Source organism: Chrysoperla carnea, chromosome 2 (genome assembly GCF_905475395.1).
Source record: "Chrysoperla carnea chromosome 2, inChrCarn1.1, whole genome shotgun sequence".
Lineage (NCBI taxonomy): Eukaryota > Metazoa > Arthropoda > Insecta > Neuroptera > Chrysopidae > Chrysoperla > Chrysoperla carnea.
In genome coordinates this window covers 2,554,267-2,576,325 of record NC_058338.1, presented here as the reverse complement: position 1 = coordinate 2,576,325, position 22,059 = coordinate 2,554,267, and the positions used below count along the sequence as shown (strand labels likewise).

General features: G+C 29.2%; 1 protein-coding gene across 1 annotated transcript in view; it reads left to right on the top strand.

The window, feature by feature from the left end:
* LOC123294191 (neuroligin-4, Y-linked) overlaps positions 1–22,059 on the top strand; it is a 97,265-nt gene that overhangs the window by 14,107 nt on the left and 61,099 nt on the right. The gene's annotated exons all lie outside the window — the stretch shown is intronic.

The window sequence follows — 22,059 nt, the reverse complement described above, 5'->3', positions numbered from 1 at the left end:
CGGATTAATCATGCTTGTAATGGGTTCGAGCTAGCATGGGTCTGTAGTTTTTTGGCCTTTTAGTTAACCATGTTTTTGCGTTTACTCTCCATTTACTATGTCTTTAATAGAGTCGAGTTAGCACGAGAACTAATTCCACTCAGCTCCCCAATTACATTCACTTTAAAGCTTTGTTTACTGTTTACTTTTAAAGTGTATAATCATTTTTTTTAAATACCATCTGTATATAATGACGGATAAAACTTCTTGCAAACAAAACAGTAGAACGAAAACTAAATCGTTCGTTTTTTAAAGTATATTTATTTCGATTTTATTCGTTTAATTCACTTCAACTTCTTACCACCTCACATAGAGCTAGAAGAACCAACCGACCGAACTTCGACACACATTAGAATGAATTTATTTTATTTTTGTGTAACACTCTAACAACTGTTACCAATTCAAATTATTGTTTTAATTCTAGAAAGATTATAACACAAAAAAGTTTTTTCATCGAATATCATAAAGATTATTGTTTTTACTTAGAGTATAGCGAAGAATAATAATTACTTACAATATTATTTAACACACTCTTTAAAAATGTATTAAAAAAGATTACTTCATAATTCATGCTTACTTAATCCCAAACTCTTCCTTTTTTTTTGAATTTTATGGAGAGAGGAAACACAAAAACATCGGTATTATTTCGGAGGTGTTTTTTTAAGTTTTCATATGCTTGAAATTCGAAAAATAACTTTTATCGATAAAAAAACTTCAAACAAAAAATGTTTGATGTATAGGCGCACATCTTTCGCAGATATTAAACTGGATATAATTTCGTATCAAAATCATTATTTCTAGACACATTTCCAGAAAAATTTTCCAATAAATCCCATAAAAGTGATTGGGACATTTATTAGGAAAGCTAAGAGCTACAATATAACAAAAAATCAGACACTGGGAACATATTTTTTTAAGTCAATTTCCCTAATTTTGTCTTTGTTCAAATTTTTTATCACATTTTCATACATCGAATCAAATATGGTTAAATTATTCACAAAAAAACCGATTAGATTATCAAATTGTTGAAGAGATAGAAGTACAGATCTGTAATAATTACCCTCAAACTACGTCAATTCGGAAAACAAGCATTAAACAAGAGTAAGTACAATAGCTACATTTAGGCTAAATGCTCAATAGCCGGCGCCAGAAATTTATATTTTCACATATTAGTGCCAACAGTGACAATTTTGTTAGAACTCGATGTAGAATTAGTTAAATGAATTGCCTGATTATAAAAGTATGAAAAGATCGATGTAAAACTTACTAAGCAGTTTGAAGACTGCGTTTTTACAAGTTTTTGATTCTCTTTGAAGACTTTTTCAGAATTAATCAGAGATTTCATGAACTGTTAGAGTAAGAATTAGGTGAGAATAGAGTAAGAGCGAATAAATAAGTCAGAAAAATTCTAAATAATTTCCGGACAAGTATTTACATTCCTTACGAGATGTATCAAATAAGATGAAGATGAAATAAGGCAGTACATATTTTCACCAGGGTCTTTTAATTAAATAGACCCTTTATTGTTTATTTTCTTAGTTCTTCTTAATTCTTATGCCTGCTTTGATATCAATTTCCTAATAAACTCCTTGGTAATAGGTGTCGACTGAATTCAATGAAAAACATTAACTAATGGCGCCGACAATTGAGACACTTCCTGCACATTATTGATGATTGATTTGAAAACAAACATACAAACAAACAAACACAATAAAAATGGATGAAATAAATTCAATAAAAGCCATTTAAAAAACAAAAAACGGTAAATCATTTGAAATTAATTTTCAGTATTTTTGTTTAACTAAAAAACAATTAACGTGTTTTTTTCCATAGCATTTAACATCAAACCAAACTCAAACATTATACACGATCGATGCAATCAATTGAAAAATACCTACTCTAAGAGGGGTAAAATTATCACATTACAAAAAAAATTCGTATCGCAGGAGATGTGTTAGCTAAGCGAATTCCCTCAGAGATTGAAAAAAAATTAAACTTTTTTCTTAAAATCGAATATTGCATTTTTAATTTTAAAAGAATTTTTATTTCGAAAACTAAGAGTATTTTTTTGCTTCGAACTGATCAAAAAAATATTTATTTTGAAAAAATTCAAATTTTTTCTCATTAACGAACTTGACCTAATACTAAAAATATACTAAAAACCTTCGTGATACTAAATTTTATTCAAATCGGACTTTAATAGAGTATTATCGTTACTCAAAAATAAATCATAAAATTTGAAAAAAGGTAAAATTTATGTAAAAATATATTTAAATATTCTGATTTCGGGACATAAAAGCATATTTTTCTTTTAAAATATTAAAATTAATAATCGTAATTTTTAAACTGTATATCACGTGACCTAAAACGCGGGTAAGCCCTGCTGTGATGTCATACCTGTATGAGCCATAGACCATCAGTTAGTTCAGTGTAGACAGCTGGGTATAATATATCCATAGATAATAAGTATTTATATTTATTATAATCAGATGTCTATGAATATATCTGTCAAACTTATTTGTATTATTTCGTATAATGATACCGATATTACGTCATCAAATTGGATGCCCACGTTTTTGACAGTTTAAAAAAGGTTTAAAATTTAATTTAAGTTTTAAGCAAGAAAGCGTGTGTTTTCCGAAATAAATTTTTGATGGCTTTTTATTAGCAAAATCAACATTTTGAAGTACTTTTTCAAAAATAGTGGAATACCCTATTCTAACGATGTTCATTTTTGACATCTATTAGGTATGACTAATGAGGATTTGAACATCATCAGTACAAAAGCAATAGCTTCATATCCTTCGACAATTCGCTATAAAAAAATTTGTTTCCGTTTTGCACCCATTAATTTCAAATTCACTAAACTGTGTTATCAATTTTTGGTGTTGATAATAAAATTTTCTAAAAAAAAAAAATAAAGAATCAAACAATTATTTTCATTTAAACACATTATTAATTACATATTAGAACGGGTAGCTTGATTATGATGACATTCGAGTACAGGGATATCGAAATATTATGAAAGACTAGCAAGACTCTAAATGTGACAATGTGTGATTTGTAAACAAATGCACATTTACATTTGTAATTTTTGTGCAAACTAACATTTTACAGGTTTATTAATTTACAAACACACTGTACAAAATCTTGGCGAGAGCGTCATATTTTTTCATAAAACATCTCCTTTGTAGAAATGCACTATATCTATCATGAGCGAGTTCATAGTCCGATTCACATTTGACCCATTTTCGGATGCTGCACCGTGGCCATCACCTTTTTTGAGGCCTAAATCCGCGCTTAAACTTTCACATTTTTCGCAAACATACTCCGATTTGCATTTGGGCGATTTTCGGGTGCTGTGCTGGGCTACTACCTTTCACCACCTTTTTTGAGGGCTGAACTTTTTACTCAATTATTAAAACACTCTAAATGACAATTTTTCGCAAATTAAATCAAATATAATTGAATCATAAGTGGTTCAATTGATTTTTAAGCGAAATTAAATTCGATAAAAACTTAATAGCGTATTAATTTACTTTCATTTATTATATCTATGTTTAAATATTAAAAAGTTATTAATCATTTTTTTATAATAACTAAATATGATGTTAATTAAAAATCATAACAATTTATTAACAATATTAAATTTCATTTTACCATAATAATTAAATTTACGTTAATTAATAATATCATATCTATATGTATATACCTACTACACCTGTATTATAGGTAGATAGCTAAAGATATTACTTATTTAAGGGAAGGATAAGGAAATTAGTTGGGAAAATTTAAACGATTTTATATATAAATGTAGGGATATAATATGTTATATTAGTCAAAAATATAATTATTACTTATGCTTAATTAAAATAAATCCCTCTTATATAACTATTCACAGGATCTATTGACAGGGTGACAGGAATAACTTAAGAAGTAGGGTAGTTTATTTTGATAGATAAAATTAAGAAACGGTATGCCAGAAAGGCTTACAAGATATTACCTGGATCCCCGGACACTCTGGTTGGATTGGTAATGAGAGAGCAGACAAGCTGGCCAAACTGGGAACCACCATGGCTCCCACTCAAGAAAAGCTTGCGAGGATGCCATACCAAGAAGGTCTTAACAGATTAGGAGATAATCTGAAAAACCAACAATTAAAGGTATGGACCAGCTACGAGGGAGGGCGAATCGCCAAAAGCCTGTTGGGTGAAGGAAACTCGCTCGGTAACAGAGCCGAGGAGATCTTGAAACTAAACAGAGCTGATATTAGAGTCATCGTAGAGTTACTCACAGGGCATGATAACCTGAACAAGTTCCAACATCAGATTGGAAAAAGACCATCTCCCGCGTGTGACAGATGCGGAAATTCAGAAGAAACATCGATCCACTTTCTCTGTTACTGCCCGGCGCACATACAGCAGAGAAGGAAATGGTTTGCTCCGGCCATAGTCGAACCAGAAGAAATTAGGAAACTCAGCGCTAGGCAGATCCTGGGTTTCAGTACAGCAGTTGGTTATAATAGCCACTGAAAAGCGTAGCGGGGATAGAGTACAAGGGTCTATTTGGCTAAGTGCTCTGAACCATTGCTCGAGCATGGCTCGCTAACCACCATACTCATACTCATACCAGAAAGGCGAATAGTGGAGTATTTATGCCAAATTTTCGGACAAAAGTCAGAAAACTCTTTTGTTTTGCAATGAAAGTTGTTTTTTGGTGTAGTTAGATAACGACTCCATCACAAACAGGTCACCTGAGTTACCTTAACCTCGCCCCACGCTTGTTTTGTAAGCCGCAATCTACCTGCTCTTACGGCTGCATATTATTATTGTTGTTGCTCTCTATTTACCGTGTCGTTCAGTTTACGTTTACTGTATTTGATAGTGCAATTAAGTAAGAATTTTTTTAAATATTGATGACGAAGGTTTGTGATTTATTTATTAGGATTTAATGATAATGTTTCTATATCTATTTTGCACTTTCATGGGAAAAAATTTGTAAGAGACCCGTTTATTGCAAATTTTATCTATTTTGAATTTAGTGTGACACCTCTTATCGTGACAGAATGGTCTGTCACACCGATTTTTAATATATAAAGCCAATAAAAGTTATTTCCCTTATCACAGAATTTACTTTTGTTAAATTTGAGTTCTACTTTCGAAATATCTACGTGTGACAGCTCAAAACTTGACCAAAATATCTGTCATACCAGTCAAAAATAAATAAATTCAGGCAAATAGAAATTTCTGCCAGGATAAACCCTATTCCATATTGTACCTTTCGTTAAAAAAGTAGTCGAAATTTCGAAATTCATGTAAATGCAATTTTACCGTGACAGGCTCCAAGGCTATAATGTACAACAAGTTGCATAACAAATAAAATTAATAATAATTCAATGATAATAATAATAATAATCTATAAACCTGTCAAAACAATCACTTTCATTGGACCGATTCGATCGTATTCTTCTTAAAAGATCACGTACTTTAGTGAAATTGGTTCTTTGCCAAACAACAATTATTTTTGCTATAAAGTTTAATTTGAAGACATTCATGTGATGTGGCAAGCTCTGTTTTAAACAAGTTCTTACTGTCAATGTCAATATGTTAAAAGGATTTAATTTTATTTGTAAACAAACTTACTTTTATATGGTATTTAGACAGAAATAAATAATAGTTAAAAACAAGTGAAAACAAACAATTGACTGAGTCAATTGTTGAAATACCATGCATAGTCAGTGTTGATTTCTTTATCACATTACACATACAAACATGTGACACATACATAACTGTTAATCAAGTATAGTACATATTATATAATTTCCGCCTAATTGACGCCTTCACGGGTAAACAGTGATGTTTACGAAAAAATGTTTCAAACAAAAGTTGTTTATTTTTTTATAAAGAACATTTTTTACCTTTAAACTTTTGTTCTATCTCTAACGGTTTACAAGATGGGTCCTATGGACCCAAGACCCAATTGACCTATGATGCTCATTTACGAACTTGACCTCACTTTTTACGTCCTGAATACGCTGTAAAAATTTCAGCTCGATATCTTCTTTCGTTTTTGAGTTATCGTGTCCACAGGCGGACGGACGGACGGACGGACAACCGGAAATGGACTAATTAGGTGATTTTATGAACACCTATGGCAAAATTTTTTTCCTAGCATCATTAGTTTTAAGCGTTACAAACTTGGGACTAAACTTAATATACTATGTATATTTCATATATACATGGTATAAAAATTAAAGCTGAACTAAAAGGTAGAAAATAATTTCTTTAAATTCAAAATAAATCATTTTATCGTAAATAAGCGTAAAGGAATAACTTTCTGTAAAAAAGTTAATGAAAAATTATAACTAAGGTTCCCTTGGGTAGTGCGGGAACCTTGTAAGTATAAATTGAAAAGTTGTTAAACAAAAAATTCACAACTATCAACTAAGAACATGTATTTTTAAAAGTTGTTAGTTAAATATTAGTTAATTCCCAAAATAATACATATTTTTTTTAAATAATCAAGCAAGCAAACAAATACTCCAAGCAAATCAGACTTTTGGTAACTTAAATTCTGAAACAAGAAGATTCTCAACGGAAAGTTCTAGGTTTGTAATTTTTTAGCCCATCAGCTCTGGATTCAACCGGTTGGTAATCTTTAGCCGCATGATGAGATATTTACTCACGCGTTCTGCATCAAATATTTCGCCCGTTAAAAATTCATTAACATTTTAAATCATAACCTCTACATAATTTTATATTACTTTATTTTTCAATGCACTAGCTAATTAAAAATAGTTTGATTCGTGATTATTGAATAATTAAATTCATTTGAACTAGTTTCATCATATTTCTATTACAAGTTTTTTAATTTACTGAGTACGATTTATATTAAACTAACGAAAGTACACTGAACAGGTCCGAAAATTTCTGAAGTTAATATTTTTTTGCTTACGCCTTTACTCTGGTGATGAGAGTAATTCTCACAATTTCTGAAGGATTTTAATAAAATATATTCTTTAAAAACTGTAGATAATTTGAAAAAATCCGAAAAATCCATCGAAAATAGGTAATGAAGATAGAAAAAATCTCAACCACATATGCCATTTCAAAAGTAAAAATTATTTATGTTTTAAATCGAGCGTGAGCTAGATTCTCATATCGCGAGTGCTAACGGGTTTAAAACCTACACCTTTCCGAAGTAAAACTGCTCGTTTCAGATTTTAATGTATTTAAACGTTCAACCGATTTCCAGTTTTCTTGGACTAAAATAAAATTTTTGAATAATTAAAAGTTACAAAAGTATTTACTTTTTTTATTCCAAGTTGGGAATTAAGTAAAATAAATATTGTTTTTTCTTAAAATAATTTTTCTATAAAAATTTATTATTTAAAAAAATGTAACACCTTTAAAAAATAAAAAAGAACGAAATCAAAAATTAAATATTCAATAAAAATGTCAAAACTTTATAACTAATCAGTTTATTTTTGTTATACCCGGATTAAATATTTTCCCTACCTATATAAAATCAATTAATTTAAGTATTTACCTGTTTTAAAAAAAGGTCATTGATATCTATTAAATTATAAAGTGAATAATATATAATTTGGTGAAAAACCGAGTGGCTTGCTTTATCACCGCAGAGTGCCAGAAAATTAGTGTAGTATTTCGACTTCTTTCAGAGAAAAATAGTACTTAGTTCTTAAGGAAAATACTTTGGAAAAAATCAGAGTGTAAGAAGTTATATTTAAAAATCGGAAAAGTGCGAAAAACAGTTTAACGCTGACTGGTAATCGATAGATGAACACTTTAAATTAGAAAGTTGTTTTTGATTAAAAAAGAAACATTTTTTATTCGAAACACTTTTCCGCAAAACGTACAGTTTAAGCAAAAAGGGACTGAAAAGTTTTCGCCAAAATTGTTTTTTCGTAAAATTGTTTCTGCGAAATCTAGGCACTCCTCGAAAGAAAATTTTCAACAAATACACAAGTAAAATGATTTGTTTTTCTAGAACGACCATTTTTGGTAAAATTAAAGTAACAAACGCACAAAAAGCTAAATTTTTGCTATCAATTACAGTCAAAACTATACCGTTTACAAAATATTGTTTCAAACAAAAAATGTTTGCGTATTTATAAAGAACAACTTTCTAATTTAAAGTGTACATCTAATGTTTGTCAGTTACGAATCACAGTGAGGTTTTAATTGAACCTGAAAACTTCGATCAAATTCGATGCCAACATAAGATGTGTGCCTTTAAAACTAACATTTTTCGTCTGACTCATTTTCCCTGATTATATTTATTTATCGAGTTTCAAGCACCAACTTTAAAAAAGGGCTCCCCGTATTTATGGAGTATTTAAACAATTAAAAGATAAAATTAACATATAAATGTACAATCGTCCTTGTAAATTAGAAATGTCGGAACAGTTTTAAATGGGTGGAGCAAACCCTCTGTACAAATTGATTACTATGTAGTAAAATCTAAATAGAACATGAAACAAACATGAATACAAATTAATTGACTTGAAAGTCGATTGTGTTTTCCTCAATGGCGGTAGGTTTTTCAACACAACTTTTCAATTGAAATACATTTATAATATGAACACAGTCTAGATAGATACAGACATCCTTTTAAATTAAATATAAAAAAAAATCCGTTGAGCAGAAGCTGCGTTAACTAAGCAAATTCCCTCCGAGATTGATTAAAAAATAACACATTTTTCTTAAAATCGAATATTGCATTTTTCATTTTCCAAGAAGCTTCATTTCGAAAACTATAAGCGTTTAGAGAAAAAATCACAAGAGTACTTTTTTTGCTTAAAACTGATCAAAAAATATTTTATTACTTCAAAATTTTGTATTTGCGCATCCCCCCACGCCTTTTTTATCGATCGATTTTGCTCGTTAACGAACTTGACCTTTTAAATACCAAAACTCTTCTTGATACCAAATTTTATTGAAATCGGACTTGCAAATTGCGTCCACTAGAAAGTTTAAAAAGCACATGAATATATAATTTTTAACTATGGTCATTTTTGACATCTATTAGGTAGGATCGATGAACGTTTGAAAAAAATTTTCACCAAAATTCTATCATCATCAGTACAAGAGCAATAGCTTCGGCAATTCCCTAATAAAAGTGTCATAAAATTGTACATAATTTCCCAATGCGACGCGGCGCGCGACATTCCATGTTGTCACAGCACAGTCATTTATTGTCAATCAACTTTTATTATTAATTTTTTTTTAAATTTTTTATTATTAAATCGTGAATAGTTTTTTTTGATTTATAATTTTCAATTATTTAATATTAAAAAAAAAAAAAAAAAAAAAACAGAAATTGATTTGTGACGATTAATTAATCATTTGATATAAAATTAAAACTTTGTGTTCTATCCTGAACGATAAAGAAAATCGATCACAAGATTGAAAATCCATGGTATATAGAATCAATCAAAAAATAACTTAAACAAAAGTTGTAGAGTTTGATGCAGGAAATCATGTTTTGAAATCGGATGGGACCTCCGAGTAACTCTAATAGTCAATTTAGATTCTAAACCTTAAGAAATAGAATAACACTTTAAACAAGTTGGGCCGTCACGCGACTAGTCAACTAGTCAACTAGGCAATTTGTATGACGTAAATGTAATAAAATGTTCTAAAAATATCGTAAACTAGGCAATTTGTGTAACGTAAATGTAATAAAATGCTCTAAAAATATCGTAAAAGCGTCAAAAATCAACTTTTTTTTTTGTTTTCTTTCTGGAAAGTACCGTGAATTAAAGTTTAGCCAAAACTTGTCAAGTAGAGGACATTTATCTGTGTCCATGACTTTGACCTGAAATTCTAGTTTCAAGGTCATTTGACTTTGATACTCGAATTAGGTTGAAAATTTGCCTGAACTTAAAAGTTATAAACAGAGCCAAATGAACTTTTTATAACGTTTGTCTAAAAAATTGTGCTGAGCATATTTTCTTTCGATTAAATGCAATAATGACATATTTTTAAGTCGCATTTCTTCCGAAAACTAACGATTTTCGAAAAAATGCTTCAACCCGGAGATCTAGATCCAATTTGAACTAGGTCAAAAAGAACACGATGTCCCCCATCAAACTCTGCAACTTTTGTCTAAGTTATTTTTTTCATGGTTCACTACAAAACTAGATATTGGGCAGTTTTGTCGAAATAGGAAATCAATTTTCGCATACGTACATTAATAATGCTCTTATGCCACAATTTTTACATGTTGTGGAACTGTTTAAATATTATTTGATTTTCTATGCCTGTCAGTGTATTTGAAAAGAACATTTTAATTGATATTTGATTGAAGTTAAAAGTAAATATAAATAATAAAACTTCATTTATCTTAAAATTAAATTTATCTAAAATATACACATCGTCGTATGTGATGATGTATATTTACCAACATTTTACTAAGTTTTGTAAGAGAATTCGTAAAATAAATATCAACGGATAACTTTTTGATAAATTTTTAACTTTAAATAATGTCTGACATTTTTCAAAGATAGTTTTGTTTTTTTGTATTTAGGTAAAACAAAAAACTGCCATCTACAGTCATGAAACTTTATCGTAAAAGTTTATATAAAGATTTTTAGAGATTTTATATTATTTAAATAATCTTTTCAAACTTATGATAAAATAATTACTGAAATTATTTTTGATAAAATAATTATAAAACTAAACCAAAGGTTTCCACCTTATTGAATTAAGATTATAGTCTAGGCGCTGAGTGGTTTTCGTATGCATTTGCAGGTCCCACCGAACAAGGAGGTGTATTTCGATGTATTTTGATCGGCCGAATCCGAAATTTTTATTGCTTTCGGTTTTAATAACTCAAGTTTTAATTGAGATATTTGAAAAAATAATAAAAACAACTTTTAACAAAAAGAAAACCGGCTTCAAAAGAAAAACTTTTCCAAAAGAAATTAAAATGCACTAAAAAGTAAAAAAATAACGATAATTTAATGTAGTTAAAATTATTGTTATTTTTGGAGTCGGTGTCAGCAAAGAAACAACTCTGGTAGAACAGTTTGCTACATTAGCTTGGCTGACACCGACTCCAAAAATACCAATAATTTTAACTACATTATATTATCGTTATTTTTTTAATTTTTAGTGCATTTTAATTTCTTCTGGAAAAGTTTTTTCTTTTGAAGTCGGTTTTCTTTTTGTTAAAAGTTTTTTTTATTTTGCGATTTTTAGTGAATATGAAGTACATTAACTAATTTTCCACTAAAAAGAATCATCGAAATCGGTTGGCGTGATATTGAGTTATTCGTCCTCTTGTCGTGCATACTTAATGCAAATTTAAGACTTTTATGATTTTCTCATGGACGCCGTTATCAAAACTCGACCAAAATGAAATAGGATCACACGGGAAGTACTACCTTTCAAATAGATAAAAAATCATAAAAATCGGTTCACCCACTCGAAAGTTCTGAGGTAACAAACTTAAAAAAAAAAATACAGTCGAATTGATAACCTCCTCCGTTTTTGTTTGAAGTCGGTTAAAAAAGATTCCTAAACTAGAACAAATTTGAAATTTTCTCATATATAATTATGTGGGATTTTCTTTTGCGAAGGGCTCGCTTTCGACTTTAATAAATTAATAGCGGGTCGGAAATGATAAAACTTAATATTTACAATCGTGCTAATTTCATTTTTATTGCATAAAACGTATTTTTATGTGCATAACATTAAAATATAAACTCATACCTTTAAAATGAGTACCTTAATGTTTCCAAAATATTATTTATTGGCCAATCTACGGACTTTTCAAACCAAGCGTTACACGCCGTGTTATTTCTTCTATAGATAAGTGATTTTCTTTAAATCTTTAAACATCAATAATTCAACAACTATGGTATATATCGAAAAATTTTACTGTTAATTTTCGTCGAATTTTTCCAAGGTCTAATAGAATTAATCCACCCTCAAAATTTGAAAAGTAAGTCTCATATTTTTTCATCGTTAATGTCCTTAAAGAAGTAGGTACATCCATTCCGTATAATGGATATCATCTTATTCATGTATGTAATTATCAAAATTATTAATAATTTTAAAATATAGAATTAAATATTTAAATATGAACCTTATATTATTACTTACAAAATATTAAATGCGTATGATAAAATAACATTACATTTATCCTTTAAATCCCGAATCAATTCAATATATCAAATATTCATGTTGACATTTTAAGGATACGTAAGCATGGCATAGCATTTGACCTTATCCGTTTTATATTATAAAAATAATTGACCCTTTTTAAAGCTTTGGTTTATTTAAAAAAACGTTAATATATATAGACGTATGAAAAGAGTGTACCTTTTTATGGCTAATAGTTACATTTAATCGAAAAAAAATACGCTTTAGAAAAAAGTCTAGATTAATTTTCATTTGAAGATCAAGGCCCAATGCCCTTGAAACTAAAATTTCTGGTCAAAGTCATGGATACAGGTGAATGTCTTCTATTACCCTTAACAACCTTTGAGTAAAGCATTTTTCTGTAACTAGCGTGTTTTCTAATTACTGCTATTGGATAGCTACTTTGACAATGACGAGGAATTGACATCCGGAATAGATCGCCGAATTCGAATGAATACTCAGGCTTTCAAGAAAGACATCGGATCTTCAAAATTCCTACAGATTTATACTTAAGATATTATAAAATCTTTGCCTAGAAATAACATGTTTTGGCATCCTTTTGGATTAAATTTATGGACATTTCAAGAGATTTTTCCGAGTTCACAGTACTTACAACAACAGGAAATCCTTTCTTTTCGAAAATTTACTCCTTATAAATTGAATTCACATAATTTTCTGCCTAGTAATTCCAGAGAAACTACAAATTTCTTGGTATAAATAAATTTATTTGAACAAACTCAATACAGGAGGTAGTAATGTTTATTGATTGATATCATAAATTAATTATTCCTATTGATATTAATTTAATCGTATAAAATATGACCTTTAGAAGCTATTCCAATAGTTTGTGATTGAGATCAGAACAATTTAAAGTGGAATTTAATTTCATTGTAGGGTTTTCAGCTAACAAATCTTATGATTCCTTGCAATTCCCGTTTCTTTATCTTTTCGAAAACTTTCTGGGGTAAACTTCCTTCTGAACTTCTCTCTGTGATAATTGTCGCCGCTCTGTGATTTTGGTCTATAACTAGACCTCGGGGTTTGCATAATTTTATCTGCGTTTATTTCAGCCCTAAATAGAACAGACGGCAGCTTTTCTATACCTAATCAATTCGTGCCTGCTATACATCATATTTTGATTTGATTTTGATTTTCATGATGAATACTTAATAAATAACTTTCGACCAGACAGTTATTAATTTACAAAATTATAATATTTTATATTAAAATAAATACTTTATTAATAATTAATTATAAATATATATAATAAATAATTTATTAATTCATAATTATTTTAAATAAATAAATAATTAAATGATGTCAACATTATTACTTTTTTGAATTACAAAAACTGATTTCGATACAAAATGAATTTAAAAAAACGAATGATTCGATTTTAATTTTTTTTTTTTAAAGATAATTTGATTGAGAATATTTTAAGCTATGTATCAAGAAAATTTGTTCAGCCATTTGAAGATTATCATCATCTTTTCCGGTTGTTATCGGTTACGGAACTCTAACTTCGCACTCAAATTACCTTTCGAGCAAACGCCCGGAATACGATCCTTGGTTTAACCCAAGACGTGTTGTTTTTAAGATAATAATACTGGGGTTTAACCTCCATTTCTCTGACATATACGCCTATAACAGAGGCCACCCACATCATTATTTGTTAATCTTTATTTATTTAATTACAAACATTTATATACAATTATATTTTGATGTGGGTGGAGTCGGTTACTTCGTTCTTATCCAAGCAACGACAATGTGATCAATTCTGCACTCCCATTAATTATAAATTGTTCACACAAAAAGGCCTTAGACCGCTCGGCCATTTAGGCTCTAATTTTTAAGATGTAAAACCAACTTTAATGCCAGACTTGTTCAAAATTCTAACTATCTTGTTATTACAATGATGGTTAAATATAACTCTAGCCCACTGATTCTTTTCGGAAACTTTCTCAAAGGAGATTGTATCTCTAATTCCTTTACGCCATTGTCATTTTCAGAGGATAGAATCTACAACATCGGTTCCTTAAAAATTCATCCTTGAATAATAAATATCCTTAAATAATAAGAGGATATAAACCCCTTTTTAGTAGTCGAGGGTTAAAAAGGATGATTCAGGTACAAATGACAATTGAATACAAATATTATTTAATGACATAATTTAATAACTCTTCATTAATTTTATTTTTAATAAGATGAACATTAAATAATTAATATTAAAAAAAATTCGTAGCGTAGGATTAGTGGTAGCTAAGCGAATTCCCTCAGAGATTGAAAAAAACAAAACATTTTTCTTAAAATCATTTCCGAAAACTAATTATTTAGAGAAAAAAATCACAAGAGTACTCTTTTTGCTTCGAACTGATCAAAAAACACAAAATTATTTTTTATTTTGAAAAAATTCAAAATATTGTACTTTGAGCATCCTTCCACGCCTTGTTTATCGGCCGATTTTTCTCATTAACGTATTTGACCTTTCAAAAAAGCAAAACCCTTCTTGATACCAAAATTTTATTCAAATCGTGCTTAAATTGCGTCCACTAGAAAGTTTAAAGACACATGAATACATAATTTTTAACTATGGTCATTTTTGACATCTATTAGGTAGGATCGATGAACATTTGAAAAAATTTAAAATTCCATCATCAGTACAAGAGCAATAGCTTCATGTTCTTCGGCAATTCGCTTAAAAAGTATTAAAATATAGAATATAAAAAAGCCGACTCGAATACCATTCAAGCATATTGTAAAATAATGAAGTAAGCTCATTGTTTTATATAAAAGATAATGTGCTAATTATTTTAATATTTTTAAATGATTCTCCATTTAAAAATATATGTTTGTATTATTCTGCTTGCTATTCAGATATTTATCTCAAGTATAAGTTATTTAAAAAAAAAAAAATGAGATAAAATAATAATTATCTTCAACAAATTGATATAAAGTATCTATAATGAAGAAAAAAAAAGGTAATAATTAACTGATAGGTACTTCAGAATATTTAAAATTATATAATATTTTACAGGGTGGCAGACAAAATTAAGGGGATGAATGGCAAGCACAGATCTAGTCCTCAAAAATGATGTGATGGGCAAAGCACCCCGAAAATCGGCCAAATCGGAATATGAACTCGCTCATGATCGATATAGTGCATTCCTACAAAGGAGATTTTTATAAAATACTAGCTGTGAACTACCCGCTTTGCTGGGCAACATCCCCACTTGCACCCCTCCCTCCACATTTCCTTGCGTGGGATAACAGTTTTGTAATGTACACGTCATGCTCTTTTATTTGATACCCCACTTAGGTATATTTGTAAATATTCGATAATTCCTTAACACTTTCTCGCTACACGTTCCTACCCTCCGAAGGTTAAAATTAGATAAAAACAATAGATCTTTGAAGCTGGTTGTATATCGTGTCAATATTTGAGCTTAATCGATGCACAACTTTTTTATTTTTTGAAGCATATAACTTTCAACCCCTATTTCAACCCCTTACTCTACTATAATATGGATGTATTATACATAAAAACCTTCCTCTTGAATCACTCTATCTATTAAAAAAAACCGCATCAAAATCCGTTGCGTAGTTTCAAAGATTTAAGCGTACATAGGGACATAGGGACAGAAAAATCGACTTTGTTTTATAATATGTAGTGATGATACGGATTTTGTAGGTACAGTGTGTTTGTAAATTAATAAAGCTGTAAAATTTTAGTTTGTTCGCTCACAAAAACTACAAAAGTAAATGTGCGTTTGTTTACACATAACAGTGTCACATTAAGACTTTAAGCTACTAAACTCCTTAGCTCCCTTAGCTTGATGAAGTTGATGAAGATTCAAGCTTTCGTTTTTTTTTTCACGACAGCGTTGATAATATCATTGATTTACAGATGTTTAGGAAAGCAAGCCCGAATAATCTTTCCTGTTCAGTTGAGGCACGCCACCATGACTTTCTCCCGTGTAAAGTGTAGAAAACGATCTCTCTGCGCGGTAGCTCTGACTGGCCGAAAAAGAAATCGAAGTCGAAAATAACGTACAAATCAACCACAAGTCTAAAAATGACGTGGCTGTAGTACTACCCCTTAAACACACTGTATACAAATAAAAAATAGGTATTTATATAAAGAAAAAATAAAGTTAATCACTGAGAATCAAATGAACAAAAACGAGAAAAATCAATGATTATTATATGAAAAATAATTAATGAACAAAGTATTATGTAACATTTTAACATTATTTATTATTGTTATTATATAGTTTTTATTGAATGTACAATGTGCTCTGTTTACTGTCTAAAAAATTTACACAAAAACTTGATTTATAATGAATTTAAAGGTCAGTTTTAATGGTGATATTGAAATATCTTGCTACGGGCTAAATGATCCCCTTTATATTGATAAAAATTATCTCTTTTTTACTGTCTAAAAAAAATTACACAAAAACCGTTTTATAAAGAATTTAAAGCTCAGTTTTTATGGTGATATTCAAAAAACCCGCTACGGGTTAAATGATCCCCTTTAAATTGGTAAAAATGATCTCTTTTTTATGTGTAAAATTATAATAAATAAAATAATTCCCCATATTCCACATTATGTGACCGGTCTTGAATAACTTCTGGTCAGTTACCTATAACAATACCAGTCTAAGTGTAAAATTTTCCTAGAAACTGTTGGGTGATTCCACATACAGGTTTTCGGAGTTAACATATGCTTAAAGCTCGATAAATAAATTGAATCGAGAGATTTTCACTAAGCTTGAAAGCCTAGGTAAAGTTTATATGTCAATGCATGATATTGACCAAAAATTTTTTGCTTGAAGCATTTTTATCGATAAAATTTATCGGACACGCTGTATAATGACCCATTTTACCGGGTAATTTTTCTCGCATTCAATAAATCAATGTAAAAGTGTACTTATCAAAATAAAAATTTTTTTTAAATAAAGTGCATGCAAGCAGTATAACTACCTACTCAACAACACAACACAATAATGTTTCTAAATAAAGAAAAATAAATATTATTTTATTAATTTATAATCATTTTATTAAATGTTTGATAAATATCATCGTATTTTAAATTGTTTGTTAAAATATATGTTTTTTGATAATAAATAAATAAATAAACTTGTTAAAATTTTATTTATTTTAAGTAGTAATTAAACAATAATTATAAATAATAAAGATAAAAACATATCATTTGAGTACATTTTTAATAAAATTGGTTAAACATTTTATGAACTTGAAAGTTATTTTGCTAAATTATTCTGATTTCGAGTCATAAAAGCACATTTTTCTTTCAAAATATTAAAATTAAAAATGGTAATTATTTTTAAACTGTATATCACGTGACCTAAAACGCTGTGATGTCATATCGGTATGAGTCATAGACCGTCAATTAGTTCAGTGTAGACAGCTGGGTATAATATATCCGTAGATAATAAGTATTTATATTTATTATAATCAGATGTCTATGAATATATCTGTCAAACTTATTTGTGTTATTTCGTATTATGATATCGATATTACGTCATCAAATTGGATGCCCGCGTTTTTGACAGTTTAAAACTTAAGTTTTTGGCAAGAAAACGTGTGAAATAAATTTTTGCTGGCTTTTTATTAGTAAAATCAACATTTTGAAGTACTTTTTCAAAAAAAATAGTGGAATACCCTATTGGTAAAAGTAATATCTAGCCAAGAAACGACGAAATCGGATCTATTTGAAATTAGGCGTCCTAAAACCTTGCTTTAATAAAAATTTATAAACAAAAATTTAACATTCTCGTAAACAAATATTATTTCAGTCATGTTATCTAATAACTTCAAAATATATACAATATTTTTTAAAAATAATTATCATCATATATTTAAAATGTTGTTAAAATTATGATAAATAACCTGTTATTAAACAAATTTATTTATTTAAGTAGTCAGTCATTAAACAAAAAATTATTATAAATAGTAAAAAATTATAATATGGTGTGACTTTAAAATATTAATATACACTTATGGATAATTGGGTATTCCACTATTTTTGAAAAAGTACTTCAAAATGTTGATTTTGCTAATTAAAAGCCATCAAAAATTTATTTCGGAAAAAATGCACACGCTTTCTTGCCAAAAACTTAAATTAATTTTTAAACTGTCAAAAACGCGGACATCCAATTCGATGACGTAATATGGGTATCACTATACGAAATAACACAAAAAAGTTTGACAGATGTATTCATAGACATCTGATTATAATATAAATATAAATACTAATTATCTATGGATATATTATACCCAGCTGTCTACAATAAACTAATTGATGGTCTATGACTCATACCGCTATGACATCACAGCAGGGCTTATCCACATTTTAGGTCACGTGATATACAGTTTAAAGAAATTCATTTGGCCAACATCATAAACAAGTCTGCTGAAAATCAGTACTACGTACGGATTTGACGCGTAAGCTCTGATTTATAAAGTAACGTTGATAAATATTGAAAGGCTTTATCTCGGAAACTATTGGATCTATAGAGTCAATTCTAGTCTTATATTGTAGCCAAATTATGTCTACTTGATAAACGTCCTGTAAAGGTACGATCAAAAAGTAGCCCTTAAAGGATATAATCGGCAAAATCTGAAATTTTCACGGATTTTTCGATTTTTGACAAAGTTGCGTTCGGTGCTCGAAGTCACAAACTTGGATTATTCATAAGACCAACATCATAAACATGTCTGCGAAAAAACAGGACAACCAGATTTGGTGCGGTTACTGTAATAAGCCGTCTTGAAATAAAATTTTTCATGACGTTGCTATCTCTTCCATACTATAATTAAAGAAAATTCCTACTGTATAAAATGTAATCGGGAAAATAGATGAAAATATGTACATAATAAATATCAAACAGTAAATCCTTAAAATACTCTCAACATGTGCAGTCAAAAGCTCTTATATATTCATACGAGATTGGAGAGAAAAGATTGAATGCTTTCGATTACATGTCAGTCCAGAGATTCATATAAGTATTTATCTTTCACTTCATATCTGGTATGCAGTCGAGTTTTTAGTTTTATTTAAATTTATGATTTTTTTAAATTTATTTACATTATAAAAAAAAAAAAAAAAAAAACTTCGAACCATTAAAAAAATTTAATCCTCTCGTCTTAAAAATTTTTATGAAATACAATTTTTAATAAAACAACAAGAAAAATTATTACTATTATGATATCGAAAAAAATAAAAAAATAAACACACGAAGACACCTTCGAGAAGAACTTTGGGAGGGTAGACAGAAAAAGAATAACAACACATACTCGTTAAGTGGACGTAAATTATTTTTATGTTTTATGACTTCACATAGTTGGTTGGTGCTGTTATCCTCGAATTTTTATTAGAAAACATGTTAAACAACAAAATACTTAAAACAGTTATTTATTTTAGTTTTTTTTTTAGTCATATTTACCTAGAAAATATAGACTTTTAAGGTGTATTTTCATGATGACGCTTGACGCTGAGTTTGAGCGTCAAATAAAATCACATGGTCACAATTTAGACCGTCCTGCCATCTGGTATGAAAAAAAAACTACAGCAGCGTCAAATTGTAAAAAGCTTAACAATCTGTATTATAAAAAATGAGGTTATGGATTAATAAACATTTTTGTTTTTTTGTCGCTCCTTTTTACAATTTGACGCAGGACATAGTTCTATTTTTTTCAGATAGGTGGATTCCTAATTTGACGCTCAAATTCACCGGCAAGCGTCAAGCGATATAAATTCATTTTATAACACGATTTAAAGTGTTTTACAGACGTCTGATATATTCCCACTCCTTGTGTCTTCTAGCGTCCTCCTGTATTTCCAATGAACTGAATTTAGGTGTATAGGGTTCTTAGATCATTAGATACATAGACTGAACATCGCCTATTTTTCCATACAGTGAGAAGTGTGCCAACACCTGAGGTAATTGCTTGGGTCAGCTAGGGACATTTATCGAAAAAATATACATTGAATATAGGGATATTTATCAAAAAAACATACATTGAATGTCAAATTTTCATATCACAAAATGTTTAACATAAAACATCGTGATTTAACTGAACTTTTTCGTTTTTTGACTTAAAAAAATACTTATCACTTATCACTTTACATTTTTTTCTTACGAATTTACAATGACAAAATGACAAGTATGCCAACAACACTTTATTTTGACATTTCCACACCGCGGCCATGATAGATTTGACCCAAGCAATTACCTCAGAGGTTGGCACACTTTAAATCGTTCGATCAGTCTATGTAACTTAATGGTCTAAGATAGGGTTGTATACTAGACAGAATAATGTTGAAAGGCGGTAAATGATTTCAGCTCATCTCTACAACTCCAAAGCATTTAACGAGGGGCAAGTATGACCTTTGTGATAGAGCTTTGCTACTGCTGAGTTTTTATTATGAAACACTTTTCGATATAAAGTAACAAGAAGGCGTTATCACTACAAACATGGTATAACAATGTCATGTTTCTTTTTTTTTTCATGACGATACAACAATTTTTTTTTTTCGTTTTAATATAGAAATTCTTACTCTCGAAGATAAGAAAACAAGACATTTTCAATATATATACATATATAGTGTATGATTATAATTTATCTCTAAGAGAACATAATATAAATAAATCTGATATGAATTATTATTAGTTGCCATCTTGTTTACGAACTAAAAACGTCTATCTAAATTGAGGTTATAATCGAATCAGTATGACAAGATACACATACAATGGCCGCATTCAGAGTAACAACACAATGAATTGTGACTGTTTTTATAAATAGATTATTAATGCGTTAACTTGAATGCGTTCAATCGCGTTTGATATTGATTAACGTTATTGGAGGAAGATATCTAAAGTTCCTCGAGCAAGAGTTAATACGTTAATGCCATGTTTAAAGAAAACATATATTTAAGATTAAAATATTCTCTTTATGTGTGATGCCATATAAAATACTTACTTTATGAATTTCTTACCTTTAGCTAAATGTTTTAAAACTATAACAGATTTATTCCAAGAATTTTAATTTTTGTCTGCATAAGTTTGTTCTGTTTTAATTTTACGTCGTTAAAAATGCAATCCTAAATTTTGGTTTGATTTTATTCAATAAGATTTTCAGAAAAAAAACTCTTGATTTCTACAGTACTAGATGAATATTATACCTATAAGTTTTTCAGCCGAGAATCGCGTGCTAGCGTGAAATATTTTCCTTTTCAATTCCATAGTTTTTATAAATATTATCCTTCACATTTAAAGATATAATCACCTAGTTTTTTTCTTAAAAAGTTTCTGTTTTAAAAGCAGTCGGAGATGTTAGTTTTAGTTCATAAAACAACAAAATAAATTTTAAAATCCAATTTAAAGTTTTCAGGTTTTTAATCTTTTTTTAATAACATGAAATAGTAGCCGCCATGTTATTACGTCATACGGCTGTGTAAACTATAAAGTTAAAAGAGTCAACTGACGCCATGATCACATTTTTCTGACACTTGTCGACTGAATAAAAATTTTGTTTTTTATTGGTTAATAAGCTCTGTAGAATGTCCCTAGCAGTTAGTCCACCCGCTTTGCTGGGCAGCTCGAAATTTAAATACAAAGACAATTGCGTTATAAAATATACAAATCCCATACAAATTTTGCCCCCATTTTTCACCCCCTTAGCGATAGCATGTCGGGAAATACTTCCTTATCAGATGCCTACGTCATACAAAAAACACACCCTTGAAGTTTCAGGTCTCTACGATCACTGAAATTGGCTGTACGTTGATCCGTCAGTCAGTCATTCAGGACAAACCATTTTATTATCAACA